Below are 16250 nucleotides of genomic sequence, written 5' to 3' on the forward strand. Positions count from 1 at the left end.
TGGGGCTGTGATTCATCCCATCCTAAACAAGGATGCTGAGCAGGATGAGTCCCCCTCTGTAAATGCCTTTCCCTCCCCAGTGACCAGGAAAGGGGACAACTAACTCCTCTCAAGCACGTGCCACACTTTTAAAAAGCTACGTCCAGCAAGATTAAATCCCCCTCATCCTCTGTGAGTGCAGAAGGACTCTCTAAGAGACATGTCAAAGGAGGGGGAATGTGTCAAGTTCTGGGTGAGGACACAAGCCCACAGAGGTTTTTAGCACCAGGAGGGGTCTTTAGCAGTAAGACCCAGGTCCAGCAGTCCCTACGCAGCTGTGGGAAGATGTACGTATCACTTGAGTCCAGCTGGAGGTTAGCAGGTTTCTCCATGCTTCAGCTTCAACATGGGCTTGAAAAGCATCTGGTTCCTAACATGTCACCAAAAAAAAACTTCAGTTGCTAAAAAAATTAAGCAGAAGCACCTCACCTCCAGCCATGACTTTGAGAGCTCACCCTGCCACAGGCACGGCTGGAGAACAGTCTCCCTCCTGCCCTCAGCACTGTTCACAACACGGACGGACCCCAAGCACTCCACCAGCAAAGCACAGGCTGAGTTCCCTGAGTGAGTGGCCAGTGATTTAACTGGGCAAGCATGCTGTAAAGTAGCAACTAAGTGGGCCAAAAGTAAATAGTAGGTTTTATATAGTTGTTATATTTATTCTGCTGAAGTGTTTTGATGCCAGATTCAGGGGGGCGGGGGGAGGAGAAGTTCAATTCACATAATAGGAGCAGGCTCCAGTACAAACATCCTTTCAAGCTTTGTCAATCGCTGTTAGAAAAGGGGGTGGTAAGGTGGGTTAACGCGCCAGCTTTTCAGTCTTGCAGATTTATGTTCAGTTCACAGCCACACACTGATTCCAGCTCTCACCATGCACTTTGACATGGGACTTTGCTCCTCAAGCTACAGCCCTGCAGTCAAGTACGCAGGTGAGATGCCCAGCTCGTGGTGAACAGCAAAAGCTTCAAGACATCACAGTGGGGCAGAAAGGCTCAAAAAAATACATCATAAGAACCCCAAACTGATCATTTCTTCAGGCTCTAGGAGTTTTTAGGTGCATCTGGAAATTGCCTGAACTACAATACAGGTTTAAACAAATGGGCAATCTCTGCTGAAAGAAAACCCCCACTGGTCCCTTTGGGGAGACGCCGAGAGAGGGACCAAGGCACGCATGGCAGATGCTGGTTACATCCTGGTTGCAGCAATGGGAAATGCACGCATGGGAGGAGGGGACTTTTTCCATAGGTTGCAGTTTTAAATAATCATGGGTTGGCAGTTTTGGATTCCTCAAAGCCACAGACCTGACCAGGTGCTGTCTGTAGCGTTTATCAATGGAAACACCCAAGGGTAATGTATTGTACTGCAGGATATTATACCTCTTTAAATTAAAGTTATTTTAATTTCTATCGGTTTGTATGTCTGTCCCCTGTGATGATGATCTCTGCAATGAAAATCAACACTTCCCCTTAAGGTTTCCACACTTCTATCATTTTACCACAGACACGCTGGAGGGAACAACAATGATGCCATCTGCACACATATACTTCCTATCCACCACTACTGAAAGCAGAAGTACCAGTATAAAAAAATACCAGTCACACAAACCTTCACTGGTGAAGCTTTTCTTATGACTGCTGGCATTTCTGCAAGAGGAAACACAATAAATACAGATAGGCTCCCATTTATTGTAAAAGCAGAGCTTTTAACCAATGGCACTATGCAGCACATAAAAAAAAGTCAGCAGAGCCGAAGATCCTAAAAAATTTAGCCAGGCCCAAGTCTACACAGCAAAGCACCATGGGATTTTAGTTCTGTTTAAATCTTTACCAAAGAGGTATAGAAGCAAGTGCCTAAATTATAGCACAGGCCAAAAGAAATATGACAAAAATATGTGAAAGTCAATGGAAACGTGTTGGGAATTGAAGGGCTCGTTGCCCAACATTGGCTGCTCCCTAAGAAATGGTTTCTTCTGTTTTCAAATGTGCTACAGAAGCAGCCAAGGAAAACTTGCAGGTTTTCATAAAGAAAACCAATGAGAGCAAACGTCTCTCCTCTCCTCGGTGCTCTCACACAAGAAGAATTTCGCATTCAAAGCCTTGTGATAAATTTTTCATGTCAAGTGCCTCCTTCACCTTTTCGCTGGCAGATCTCCAGCCAGGATGCCCAGAGAGACATCAGGCTGGCCAGACATTCGTGTCCCGTCTTATCTAAACAAGCCCTAGGTGAAGGTTTAAAAGAAGCTGCTGCTCAAGAACAGGAATAATGGGAGTCTGCTAAGCCATCAACTACTAGCCCCAGTTCCTCTGCTCTCCTGGCCAGACATGGTGACCTCACAAGAAGTGTCATGGGCTATCCTGGAGCTGTGAACTCACTGATCGCCTTGCTGGTGGCTCTCACTCAACATGTGTGGACGCTGGGTGCTCCCTGCTTTCTCCTGGCTGTGTCCTCTCATTCTCTGGGCACCCAGACACATAACGAATCTCCTTGCCCAGATCTGCCAGCTGCATTCACAGCATGGGCTTACAGCAACAGAGACACCTCCACATCTTCAGAGAAATCCCATTAGCTACAACACGTGAAAATCCGGCTCTGTGCTTTGTGGTGGCTTAGTAGATGCCATAAATGACAGAGAAACACACCTCGGCAGAGTCTAGTCCTGTGTGCTGCCTGACTAGGTGTGTTGACACTGACCTGGCAGGGAAGAGGACCAACTCCACACATCAACATGACAGATCCAAAGTCTAGGAGCAAAACCCAGTGAGCACTGGGGAAGGAAGGAGGAGGAAAGCTGCTCAGTGTGCAGCTGGGGGCACCCCATGCAAGGGCTTGAAAGCTGTACCCGCACTGCAGCACAGACAGACCGAAGTCGGAGGTCACCAGTGTGGCAACAGCTTCCTCGCTGCTGTGACAACGTTGTAGATAAGCGAAGGGGAGAAGCATGGAGACGTGACTCTGCTGCAACGGGTCTGTGAGGAGAGGTCTTACCCTGAAACAGCCCCCTTCCAGCCCTGCGAGTGGTGGGGTTTGGAGATAACCAGGAAAGATGATCTGACAGAACTGGGACGTTACTGAAAAAGTAAAAAGGTGTCACCAAACAACTGCTGCAGCAGCCTTGGGTAGCAAACTGATGGTCAGATCCTGCAAACAGCAGCTGTCTGCCTAGGAATGACAGGAGGAGCCCAGGTTTCCCAGGGGAAGAGCTCAGAGAAAGGAGCAGGAATCCAGTGTGTCCATGCCTTGAGTTGTAACTACAACTGTATTGCCTACAGCCACAGGCTGACTGCATCAGTGCAGAGCCCTGCAGACCGACCCGCTCAGCCATGGGGCCGGATCAGAGCTGGCCATTGCCCCACAGCTGGACCCCTGAAGCTTGGGCAAAGCTTAGTCCTAACCCACTGGTACCCCAGGGACGGTCCTTAACCTCTGCTTATCACAGAGTCACAGCGCAGCGATGGTGGGAAGGGACCTCTGGAGACCCTCTCGTCCAAGCCCCTGCTCAAGCCGGGTCACCTGGAGCAGGTTGCTCAGGACCTTGCTGGTGCCCCAGTTTGTCTCAGCAGTACAAGATGTCCACATTCGGGGATGGGGCCACTCCCTTGCTGTCAGCAGGGAGTTCACCACCCTCAGGAAGCTTCTGGTGCAAGGACTGATCTGCAGCCCCACACGGAGTGGTCCTGCTGTGCCCAGGACGCATGCAGAATGGCGAAATATAACCTCACTTAAAATCTGTGTCTTCACCACACTTTTTACTCTCTTTCTTTGGGTTTCAAAAGAAAAATCTCCACTGTGAAGAACGTAAGTCACATCAGCTTGTGTGTCTCTGAGACGTGATGACGGAGGTAGGGCCAGAGATGCTCTGGAGCGGTGTGTTAGCAGGCAAACCACATGGAAACGAAGCAAACCAGTGCCAAGGCTCCTGGGAGTGATGGATTTCTAGAGGGAAAAAAAAAATGTTCAGACCAATGTTGAAGCAAGCACAGTGTAAATGTGCTGATGATGGGATACAGTGGAGGAAACAAAAACGCTACCGATTTTACTGACTCACCGTGATGAAAAGCGTGTGAATTGAGTAGGGCATTGGAGGATGATGTCCAAAGGAGTACAAAGGCTGAGGAGTCATTTGATGAACACTGATGCTCCAGCAACTGGAAGAATGAAAAGAAATACAATTGTTTGGGGGTTGGGTTTTGTTTGATTATTTTTTTTTGTTTCACTTGAAACCAAGGAATAGAGGGCAGAGTAGAAACTTCTGATCCACAGCTGAGAACTTCGGCATCTGCATACAAACCAGGAAGCACAAACGCTTCCTGGATCAAGAGAGAGCTCTTCACAGGAGCCAAAATTATCAGGAGGAATTACTGAGGGCAGCAGAGCTGAACCTCCAAACAGCAAGGCCAGCAGAAATGTCCAGGCAGAGGATGTGATCAGCAACCACTCCAGCTGAGCAAGTACACAGGTTCAAGCGAAGGGAGGTTGGGAATCAGGACAGAGAGATGAATGGAGAAATCACCTATGGCAGGGCAGCGCAGCGGTGTAGAAAAGAAAAAAGTATTTAAACTCTGGACAACAGCACAGGGGGAAAAGAGGCTTACTTTGTGTCCCCGGCTAGTCCTTTATTGCCAGGAGTCAGGCAAGAAAAAAAGCCATTTTGGTGACTGAGGCTTTGGGACTCTCCGGTGTAATGACAGGTGTCCAAGCAGGTCTCAAGGCTGGGTGGAATTAGGTGGAATTAGAGGATCTACCTCTCCAGTGCTCTCCTCTCCCCTCCAAGTAAAGATGTTTTTACTCCAGGACAAGAATAAGTCAAGGGAGAGGCAATCCTGAACCGTGGTTCTGAACCCTCCTCCATGCAAGGGAGCAGAGTGGGACAGGCTGACCTGATGTTCCCCGCATCATGGGCACTGAGGGAAGAGCCTGCACCCTAAAGAAAATCTAAATGTGAAGCATCTGAAGGCTGACAGCTCTCTGAACATATACTCAGAGATAACTCCCAAAGAGGTGTCACGGAGACAGTCAGGAACCAGCAAAGGATGTCCTAAGCAAGAGGCCAGCCCTAAACTACTGCAACAGTGCAGAGCAACCAAGGACCAGATTGGGAAGAGGCATAAGGATAGCTCAGTGCACAGTCAGCAGCCCCCAGGGCCTCAAGCAAGGATGGGGGACATCCCCATGAAAGCATCCAAACCGTTGGCTTTGTGAATGTGGACCCACGTTAACTCTCCACCATGCCAAACATAAGACATGAGCCTGGCTGACACAAATAGCCGAATGTCCCGGGCGCTGCTCCTCAGGTACCCACAGATACCTAAGGAGCGGGTGGTGGTTCCCATCGCTCAGCTGGCTGCCTCCTCCCCTTCTCAGATATGCCTGCTCCAGGAGACCTCCCAAACCCCCACATTTCACAGCACACAAGGCCAAAATAGAGGTGCTAATTTCCCTAGCATCCCACGCTAAATAGCATCACACCACAGAGGAGCGATAGCATTACTGTAGTCATCCTAAAAGAAGAGCATGACCGTGCCCTTCGCCCGTTTGCTCCTCGTGGCACATCAGCTGCGGCACCAAGAACTGTGGTCCCCAGCATTGCTCAGCCACTTGCTGGCAAATCTAAGGCAATCCCATCCTTGGATGGCAGGGAGCACTTCAAAGCATATTCAGCTTTTTTTATTTGACAGTGGCTTGCTATGGGCATTACGGTATAAAGGTTTCTATTTGTTCCTGTTGTTGCAATGTTTATTCCCCAAACTCTTTTAATAGTGGGCTTTTGACAAAGTGTTTCCCCAGCAGTGGGAACTACATATACAGCACAAAGCAAACACTTGCAAGATAAACATCCTTCACATCCCGTGCTGGTCCTAACCCCTCGGAGCTCGCCATTACCTCCCTTGGAGCAATTCAGCACAACTTAATCAAAGTTAAAAATGATACTGTGTGATTTTATTTTTTGTACTTGCTCAGCGAGCTTTTACTGGCAGCTGCTGCCAGGATCTGGGACTCTGCCAAATTCCCTGGTTATATTGCTCCAGTGTGGACAAACAAAGAAAGCCTATTTAAAATTTCTTGGACGCAAGTAAGGTAAAAACATAACAAAATAAAAAACAATGTGTAATTATTTACATCCTTTATGAAGGGCCTCCTTTGGAGTCCTTTGAAATCAGTTCTGGTTTCCACCTACAAAAGTCACCCAAGTGAATTTGTTTAATATTAATAGACATTCCTGAACTGGAATGTTACAACCAGAGGCACAAAATCCAGTGGAAAGAGGCTGTCCACCTTTGCCTTTCATATTACACTTCCTGAGCCAAAATAACAACTTTAGCTCCTTGCCTTTCTTAGTAACGTTTGTTGCTTCTAATCACAACTCAAAACAATTTTATATTTAAATTAAAGCACAATAATATTAACTAAGAATTTTATATTAATTAAAGATTAAGGCCCTTGTCAACAATGCCTGCCTTTATGTGCGCGCGTTGATCTCCTGCCCTTTGGTGTTCCTGCCACCTCCTCATGCCATTTTGCAGGCAACCATTGCTCATGGGTGATGCTGAGGGCCTTGTCACCTTGTTAAGGTCACTGCCATTGCACTGCCTCCTTCAACAGTTAAAGAAGTCAGAAACACGAACGGCACTGCTGAATGCACAGGCTGAAATTCGCCCCTTTGCACAGGGCAGCCTCTCGCCCCATATCCCATAGCAGAGGGAGAGGGGTGCGGAGAGGACAGGAGAGAGGGAGAAGAAGAGGGAGAAGGGGGGAGAGGGACAGAGAGAGAGGAGAGAAGGAGAAGGGAACGGGAGAGGAAAATCTCTCAAATCTCTCCCTGTTTAACAAGGCTATTTGGCAGTATTTTGGAGCCAAAGTGCCTCCTGTCAACTACACACACAATGTGCTTTTGAAAAAGCAGAAGCATACATGCAGTTCCTTGGCAATGGAAATATCAGTCAATATACAGACAAACAGGTTCTGGAGCATATGGTTTTTGAACTCCCAAGAAACTGCAGCTTATCCGTGGTTTGGTGTTTTTTTTCAGGTCCAATTTATTATGCAGGGTCAGTCACTTGCTGGTGTGCACAGTCCAGAGTCACAATAAGCATAAAAAAAAACAAACCCACCCTCTCTCCCAGAAGAAAAGTCTGACAGCAAAAAAGGGCTAAAAAAAAAAGCTTCTTGTTTCCTCACCAGTGGCTGCAAAAAGGAGATTAGGGAAGAAATAAAACCCCTGTTTTGCTTCTCCCTCTCACTCAGCAAGTTTTGGTCTGAGAGAGCTTCTTAGAACTCATTTAAGAAGCCTGAAAATTCCAAGTCTAAGTAAAATTCAGGTCATTTGCAAGAATTTGTTGGGTTCGGGAAATGTCTGAATTCCCACCTGTAACAGAAAGCAGGAGCTGAGATGTTTGCCTTCCTCACTAGACCACATTCCCCACCTTTACTCCACCCTGGCTCAGCAAGTCCAGCTACATCAGGACCTGTGCCTGTTACCTGTGGCCAGCAGACGCGGCCAGCCTGCCCGGGCTGCGACCCACCTGCCGGAAGCTGCCTTTGCCCAGGGACACACCACGGGCTTTGGGAAGCCATGGGGACACGGGCTGGAGACCGCAGCACCTCGCACCATTACTGCTGCAATTCAGCTTCCTGCACTCTTGTAGACAGTGATACCCCAGCACCTGCGATGTCTCTGCAAGGGACATGCCCCACGACACACATGGCTCTACAGAGCCATCCTCTGGCTCATCAAGATGCTGTTATCTTATTCTAGCAAGATGGGTTTGTTAACTCCCTTTGTTTCTGTGCGAGGAGGTGTTAGCTCTTCGCTGCTTTTGTCAGGAAGGATATGACTTGGAATAGGATGGAGGGAAAGAATTGGGACTTTGCCCCATGGAGCTCATGGCTCATGTGTCAGACTCTCAGTCAGATGAACCATTTGGAATGAAAAGTCCTGGGTGTGTTCTGCAGACCTTTCACATGCCCCCAACCTGCTAGCCTTTGAAAGTCACAGCCTTTAAAACCTACCGATTCCTTTCTGCAATTCGTTCTCCATCAGCAGCTCTAATCCAGGAGGATTTCTTGTGTCACCTCACTAGTTCTCTTTGTAAAGGAGAGATCAGCTCTCGCTGGCCTAAAAAGAAAGCTGAGAGTTGGAAGTCATTTATTGATCCATCTGCAGAGCTGTGAAGAGGGAGATGAAAAGGAAAGGAAAGGCAACTTGCTGTGACACCAGCCTCCCACTCTGGAGAAGAGCATTTTGTACTGGGGTTAACAGCTGGGAGGCAGAGGAAATGTTTGATTCCACTGGAGTGACACCAGTTTGCTTCAGCCATATATATTTTAAAGATACCTTTAGAATCATAAGCTATATGAATAGGTATTGCGGCAGAAGGAAATCGCTGCAGAGTGCAGCTTAGTGGCAGGGGTTCATCACAAGCCTCCCCTCTCCCCCTGGGCAAAGCACAGCGTGTAGAGGAGGAATAGTGCTCAGGTCTTCATCATGAGTGGGTGCCTCATTCCCACTGAAATCCATGAGAATGACATGTCTAAACCCCTTTGAGGATCTGGCCTTATAGTACCAGGATATTTCTAGCTTCCCATGCATGAGAGTCATGCTGAAATGTGCCTTGGGTCTATTTATCACTATTATTGAGTTGTTGCTGGTTTCTGCTGGTACTAACCCAGTCCTGTAAGTTTTGCAGTAGGAATAAAGCAAGTTGAGAGCATACAGTTTTACAGTCAAGGTGAAAACCTAACTCCTTCCCACACCTTGCTGCTGGTGCATACGCTGCCTTGCAGTTTGGTCAGTCTTGTCTTGATTGTTCCAAGGGAGGAAGAAGTAATCTTGGTTTCACCTTTTCTTATTTGCAGATCTCCACCAGCACACCAAAGCAAGTGTGAACTAGTAACTGGAGAATCCAAACCCACTTGCAGCATGTACTCACCTGTCATGGAGCCCCAACCTTTTGCAAACCACAGGCTGAAATTCATGCTGCTCCTTCTGCCCTGTGTCCAACAGACAGCATGCTGCCGGTGGCCTTCCCTGAGCTCTGGGAACTATCACCATCATCTGCCATGAATTCAAGGCTCAGACCCGTCTCTGCACGCTTGTATAGACCTGGAGACAGACTCGCTGCTAGCACAGGGACCCCCAACCCCCCCCGAGCCATACCAGAAGACCTGGAACTCAGATTGGCCCATCCAGTTAATTTCTCCCGCAATCGGTGGGTTACAGCTCTTTCCTTTATATTTTATTCATTGTTAATCAAACTGAAACCCAAGCTGCAGTTCATTTTACTTGCAAGAATCCACAATGTAAATCCCTATTACCCATTCATTTAACATCGTCTGGATTTCACAGCCACAAATCACAGCAAAATCCAACTGAAAGATGCAGTTTGAAGTAATTACTTTGTTGGTTGCCAGGAGGATAAAGTTCCCATAAATAATATTCCTTACAATGCTGAGAAACTGAATATCACTGTCAGCAAAGCAAGTAATTAAGTGCACAGCAGTTTCACACCTGGACAGGCCGTACACGTAGCCTAATTCCTTGTCTGCAGCAATCAAGCTGCTTTGCTCCCTGTCCCTCCAGACAAATCAGCTGAAAAACACCTGGCAGCCGTGCGAAGTGCTTTCCTGTCAGTGGATCGGGACTCTTGTTTAGCTACGGCAGGACTTCTCGGAGCTGGTAAGCCCCCGGGGGGCTGTGAGGGACACTCCGCATCCCCAGCAGTGTAGGGCATTGGTAGCTGAGACCAGGCTGCATGACAGGACCACTCCTGTTTTGCAATGGGACCTCCAAGATTGACTTATCGTCGCCTGCATGTGAACTACTCTCTTCTCCACAGCACATGGCTCAAGGCTGGTGGCTTTCAGCACATGAAGATTTCAAGATATCACCTCTAGGGTCAAGAAGCCTGGCCACTCGTACACAGAAGACAGTTGGACCCTGACTCTAATTGCAAAGCAATAAATGTTGCATGCCTATTTCTCACCTATGGTTTCAAAGATCTCTCTTTTGAGTGAGTTATGCTTCATGTGCAAGGGCGAATAGTCAATTCTCTGTGGCCAGTCTCATCCTCGTAGATTCCTTATAGAACAAGGATACCAGGGACCAGCTCCAGCTCTGCATAACCCTTGCTGCAACAGGCAGTAGCTTCCCAGTGAGTGCTGGGATAAAAATGAATAGGTGGATATTAAAAATAATCCTTAGCTGTGCTTCCCAAGAGAAACGTGCAGGCATCATTTATACCACTGCTGATGTCCTAGGAAGCTTTGATCAGAAAGCAAGTGACACTTCTAGAGATGTGGATATACATACACACATATACCAATATATATAGGTATACATGTAAACAGAAAAAGACAAATATGCTGCCAACATTTCGAATTGCAGTTCTTTTCCTGCTCAGGTTGGTATGGATGCTCAGATTAGACCTAATCCGGGAAATTAGGATTAGGTACCCCTAACTGTAAAGGGCACAGAGAGCGCTCATTTCCTTCCAGATGGGACTCTTTCCCATTCAGGAGCCAAACACAACCAATGTTTACTCTCAAATATATGCAGATACTTCCTAACTTTTTATCTGCAGTCTGGATGGACATAATATTCTCAGTCCCTACAGAAGGACATTTCATGGTACGTTCACATCTGATCCAGCTATTGATCAGTCACACATGTTTCTCAGTCACCTCATCTCACATCACCAGCTGGTGTCACCACCAGTATCCTCCTCTAGCCTCTGCGCTCTGTTGGTATCAAAGCCGAAAGCATAAGCGCTTTCCCAGGGCTGCTCAGATGGGCTTTATGGTAAAAGATGAGAGCGGCGCTCGGAGGAATGAATGACAGATCCCTGGCAGACAAACTGACTCCAGGCTCCACCTTGCATAAGTGTCACTGGAAGGACCCGAGGTACCAGAGGGAGGTTAATAACACTCAGTGCTTGTGTTGAGTTGCTCCAAGTATTGAAATGTCACAAGTCTGAGCAATGGATTTGTCAGTGCCAGCTAAATAAACGGCGGGCAATGATAACACACCAGCTGCTGTGGCCTCCGCAACAGCCAGTCCTCCAGGATGCCCGCGAGATGCTTTTGCCTCGCTCCCGGTACTGACCGCTCGGGGTCCTAACAGCGGCCACCACTTACAGACTCCTTAAAAGCTCTCACTTTACAGAAAACATGGGGCTATTTCCATTTTTATTTATAAGTAGCACATTTTTCTCATTATAAATGGGTAATGTTTATTGTGCTTTGCAGTTTAGAGGTACCATTGCACGATGAACAGAGACAGCTCCTACATTGCCTGTCACAGGTAATGCAAAAAATGCCAGACCGTTTAAATCAGGTTTCTATTTGGAAGGGGGAATTCTTGTATATCACCTACATTAAATAGTTAAATCCCCAGCAAATCCTCCAGCCCCGATATCCCAGATTCCAGTGGGACTAGATCTTGTCTGGAGACTTCAGATTTAGGACCAGATATAACTTCCATTCTTTGGAAACAACTGCTGATCAAAACACTGTTTTGGAAAGGATTTTATTTATTTACAGAAATCTCCACAGAAACTACAGCAGAGTTTTTTCAACCAGATGTGATGCTTTATTGTTAATTAGTTAATTTATTGGAACAACAGCTTTCCTATCATGAGATCTGGGCAGCTAAAATTTGAAGCGTTAGCTCTAGGCTGCCCATCAGATGGAAAATATTAGTAACACACTCAGCTTTTGGAACTGAAAACCTCCACGTGCGTTGTGTAAAAGCAACAAACATTGTTAATCTCTAGCCACCACCGTGGAAACAGAGGCGCAGAGCCCCAAAGTGGTTTCTCCAAGAGCACGCTACTACCCAGCACTCAAATTCAGCTCCCATCACCTAGACCATTATACCCTGCAACAGGCTAAAGCCCATCTTTACTGCAAGATCAAATAAACAACATTATTGATTAATATTATGGATTATATCCAATGACATTCTGCATCTAGGCTCTGGGGGCCATGGTGAGGAGCAGCAATAAAATCAGGGTAGCAGCAGATGACACCGTGGATGGGAAAACAAAGCAGCTGTTGCATCTCCATCTCCCTGGCTTGGCTGAACACAGTTTAGAAGCAAGGCTGAGGATCTATTTTTAGACCAGCATTTACCTCTCTTCCAACACAAACATAGTTCTCCCTTGTCATACCGACGATGCTTTCAAACAGAACGGCAAATCGTGGCGCCACGAGTATAAATAAAATTATCAGCTGTCAGGCATGGGCTCCCGCACAACTCCTCGGTGCAAGCCGGGGTAACTCTTGTCGCTTGCCTCCCAAACACAGCCCAGTTGGGTTTGCCAGTGGAAAGAAAGGCAGGGAATGTTGTTTCAGGTGCAAGAGGCAGACAAGTGGTGGAACTCCCTGCGTGATGGAACATTGTGTAACTAACTTTCCAAAAAATGTTCTTTTTGCTGGATCTACCATCCAATGCTGGTTTTTTGTTTGTTTGTGGTTGGTTTTGGGGTTTTTTTGTCCTTAATGGTACCTGCCCACTTAAACTGGGGACAATCCCAGACAAGAAATTTATGGAAAACATTTAGATTCCCTCACCTCCTGGACCTGACTGGTGACCTCCGGGTTGGACAGCCCATTCACACCGATGCTGCTTGGTCCCCTAAAGCCAGCATCACCTTTCTGTAGGCTTTGTTCTCTTTTTGCTGGTGCATTCCTGCGGTCAATGATGGAGAACTGGTTTGAAGAATTTGTACAAAAGAAAATGGGTTGATTGCATGTGAGAAGCACAACATTTACTTGTGTTGGGAGAGAGCAATATAGGCTCTTGATTTGGAAAAAATAATTAAAAAAATGACATGGCACTTCAAGAAAACTGTTTCTTTGAGGATTAAGTTAAGTCAGACAATTGAAAGCAATCTTATTTTTTAAGACACAAAAAGAAATAAAGAAGCAAAAAGTAAAGCAGTTAACTGGGCTCCAGGTGCAATATTGTTCAGCAAGCTTGGAAAACAGAAAGAGAAGAAAAAGTTTAAATGATTCATTAGATAGCTCCATGCCATCCTCCACCATTTCCTCTAGAAGAGTCTGAAATCAACCCTGGCATTGTACGAAAGGGCTAGACACTGGGTTTGGGGCTAAGGCAATACAGAAACCTGTATTGGAAGGGTCTGAAGATCTTCCCCCCAAGTCTTGCGCTGCAAGTGTAAGTGGATTTAAAGGGACGCAGGGAGGCAAATTCACCATGTGTTTGTGTCCCCAGTGGCTCTTTCCTCAAGCCTAACAAGCCATACGATACATGTGAGCACACTTGGTGCTCTGGGGCAACCCGGAACGTGCGTTAGCCCCATCAAACTGTCACAGCTGCTTCTGGGCCACTGGGACCTATCATACATAGTCAGACAAGATGTTCCTCAGCTCCATCAGCTCCTGTAGTGCTCTGACAGGTGACACTAGCCAAGGGACTGTCCTCTTGCACACCAAGAGCCAGGAAAGACTCTGTGGAGATGAATAGAGTTACACCATAACCCTCTTAAGGACAGCAGGACTTCACCACTGGGAAACTCTCTCCCAACAGAGAGAAAAATCAGGGTCTGACACAGGTTCTGAGTCTACAAAGTACTAGAGAGACTTTCAAACAGCAAGACATCATTGGCAAAAACCTGGCAGCAAGCGCCGAAAAGCAAATATCTGATGTAAACTGCAGTTAGTTTTATTGGCACTATCATCAAAAATAGGACAAAACTCACAAGGAACTTCCTTCCCCTTCACTCCTGCAGAGAATTTAGTTTGTCTGCACTAGGCATACTGGAAAGGAAAAGAAATCTATAAGAAAGTAAATGTTGTGACCGATCCATTTAACAAAGTCAAAACCACACGAGTCTTTCAAAACTGTAAAAAGATTAGTCATGTCATGATCTAATGACTTCTGAAAAGACGGAGAGTGTCTCATACAGCCAAAGACAGCATGCTGAAGTTAAATGCTTTATAATTTTGTTTTCTAATGGAAAACCAGTATTAATTTCCCTTTTCTGCTTTAAAATGCTCTGTTGTTTTCTGGTTCAGGTAATAAACTCTGTCCTCCAAACTGAGGAAAAATAGGAGATGGTCCATCATTTGTCTGGTTTTCTTCCATGTAACTTAAATTTTTACAACAGGGAGGGGAAAAAAGATAAATTATACCTGCTTTAGAGATATAAATTGCAACCTCAGAAGCGAAGGTGTATGTTTAGATGTCCAGCTGAAGTCATAGAGTCTGATTCAGTCCTTGCCTGGTTCGTTTCACACCTAGGTGACTCTGCTGAAATTCCCTTGTGTCAAACTATGGCATTTCTTTAATTACTCTGTGCTGAAGGATAGGAGGTTGGTCAGAATCCAAATAAAATCCAAAATAAAGAAGGTAACATTCAAACAATGCTTCTCAGCTAGGAATTACAAAATACTAAATTCTTACGGATGGTGTGAGTGTTAAGTTGAAGATACATATTGCACCTGCAGAGAAAAAATAAGCCATTCCTTCTGAGCAGTTTAAAAATGCAGAGGACCCCCCCCCCCAACCCCCGGCAAATAAAATAGAGTTAATCAATTTGAAAGCTTGAAGTTAAGCCTTGGGGACTCACACGTTCAAAAACCACTCACTCATCCTCTTCAGTACCCAGGCGTTTATAGCAATCTCCATTCAAGCGTTGGTTTTCACATACTGCCGGTTTTCTTGTGAGTACTGACACAGTCAGGAAACAGGAGAGCCCCGAGCAGATGTCACAGACGGTGGTCACAGATTACAGGAGCAGCGTGGTGTGCTGTCTTCCCACATTACCCTGGAGTGCAATTTCCATTATCTAATATTAAAAAGCAATAACTGGCCACACAAGGTGTTATTCTTGATAACATGGGCAATAGCAGACCAAATAAGAATTGTCAGGCACATGTACCAGGTATGCCGGGCTCTACTGCACCTCTTCCTCTGCACCCACCTCCAGCAGCAGTCTGGGGACAGTCATGTCTGTAAGGCAGCTTATTCAAGCAACAGAACTGCTACTTTGGTAGTTGTAGCACAAAACCTACAGACAGCATTGCCACTATTTACACACAGTCCACTGGCATATGATCACTTAGCAGCTCTTTATCCTCTCCAACAGGAATTTATCAGAAGAATTGTCTTATTATCATTAAGTGTAACTAGAGGAGAGAGAGAGACACTCTCCACCTCTGCAATGTGCTGAAGCACAAGCCCTTTAGTACAATATTTCAAAGAGCAGCAGCTACATCTTGTGGAAAGATTGAGCATTACAGGGTTATTCCTAATTGTGTTAATGAAGTTAATGCAAGTTCAGCTTTAAATTAATTTACCCAGGAATTCTGCTGAAATGCTCTAGTCAACACCCTTTCCCTAGACCAGCTTGCCTAGCTCATCACACCACTCAGATGACCCAACACCAGGAGGGAAAGAGCAGGCCTACCCTTCGTGGCTGTATGCTTAACCTTATCTAACCCTAGGCTACATCAGTCTGTAACCTCAATATTCACTGAGGCCTTGAACAGAAACCAGTTTCTGTAATTAAACACACACGGGAAAGTTCACAAATTAAACCAAGTACAAGATTTCTCATCTGTATGGTTAAGACTATTACAAAGGAACATTCTAAGACACTGCCTTGAGTAGTCCCTGCTATCTGAAGTTGAGGCAGGGAGTAAACTTTGGTTTTGTATACGCTGTCTTATGACTAATTCTTTTTCCCTTGCTACTATCTGGCACTTTCCTATGCAATAAGGAAAACATACAGCAAAGCAACTTCTGCAGGAGCTAGGCATTCAATATTGTTGCTACTGACTTCATACTGACACACTCTCAGGTTAGTGCAGAAGTCACAAAGATGACATCGCATATCATGAATTTGAAGTGTGTTAATTAACTGTGGACCTGCTCTGCTCTACAGGGGGTTCCTGCTACATACAGTTGCCAATAAATATAATAGTGATCAGTAGCTACCTAACCAAACAGCAGACCCCAGATCTCTTAAGAACAGCTATTCATTTTCCACAGACAAGGACAGACTACCCTTACATATGCGGGAAGGACTCCAGGTACAGCTAAGAGCACAGCCAGCAGCAACAGCCCATCTGAGGGGGGGAATCTATCTACTAGTCTGGTAAGCAAGGAAATGACCTTCCAGTAATATCAGAAATAAGAAGCCATAGCTTGTAATGAGACAATCCTGTTGGGTAATAATAGCTTAACAGAC

General features: G+C 46.0%; 1 long non-coding RNA gene across 1 annotated transcript; it reads right to left on the reverse strand.

Annotated features, from left to right (window-relative positions):
* Positions 1 to 675: 675 nt before the first annotated feature.
* On the reverse strand, positions 676 to 14825 carry LOC142601792 (uncharacterized). Its single transcript, XR_012835435.1, has 3 exons — positions 14709 to 14825; positions 4085 to 4184; positions 676 to 3972 (listed from the first exon to the last, which is right to left on the reverse strand). It is a non-coding gene; the product is annotated as an uncharacterized LOC142601792 (long non-coding RNA).
* Positions 14826 to 16250: the final 1425 nt, after the last annotated feature.

Source organism: Balearica regulorum, chromosome 4, assembly GCF_011004875.1.
Source record: "Balearica regulorum gibbericeps isolate bBalReg1 chromosome 4, bBalReg1.pri, whole genome shotgun sequence".
NCBI lineage: Eukaryota > Metazoa > Chordata > Aves > Gruiformes > Gruidae > Balearica > Balearica regulorum.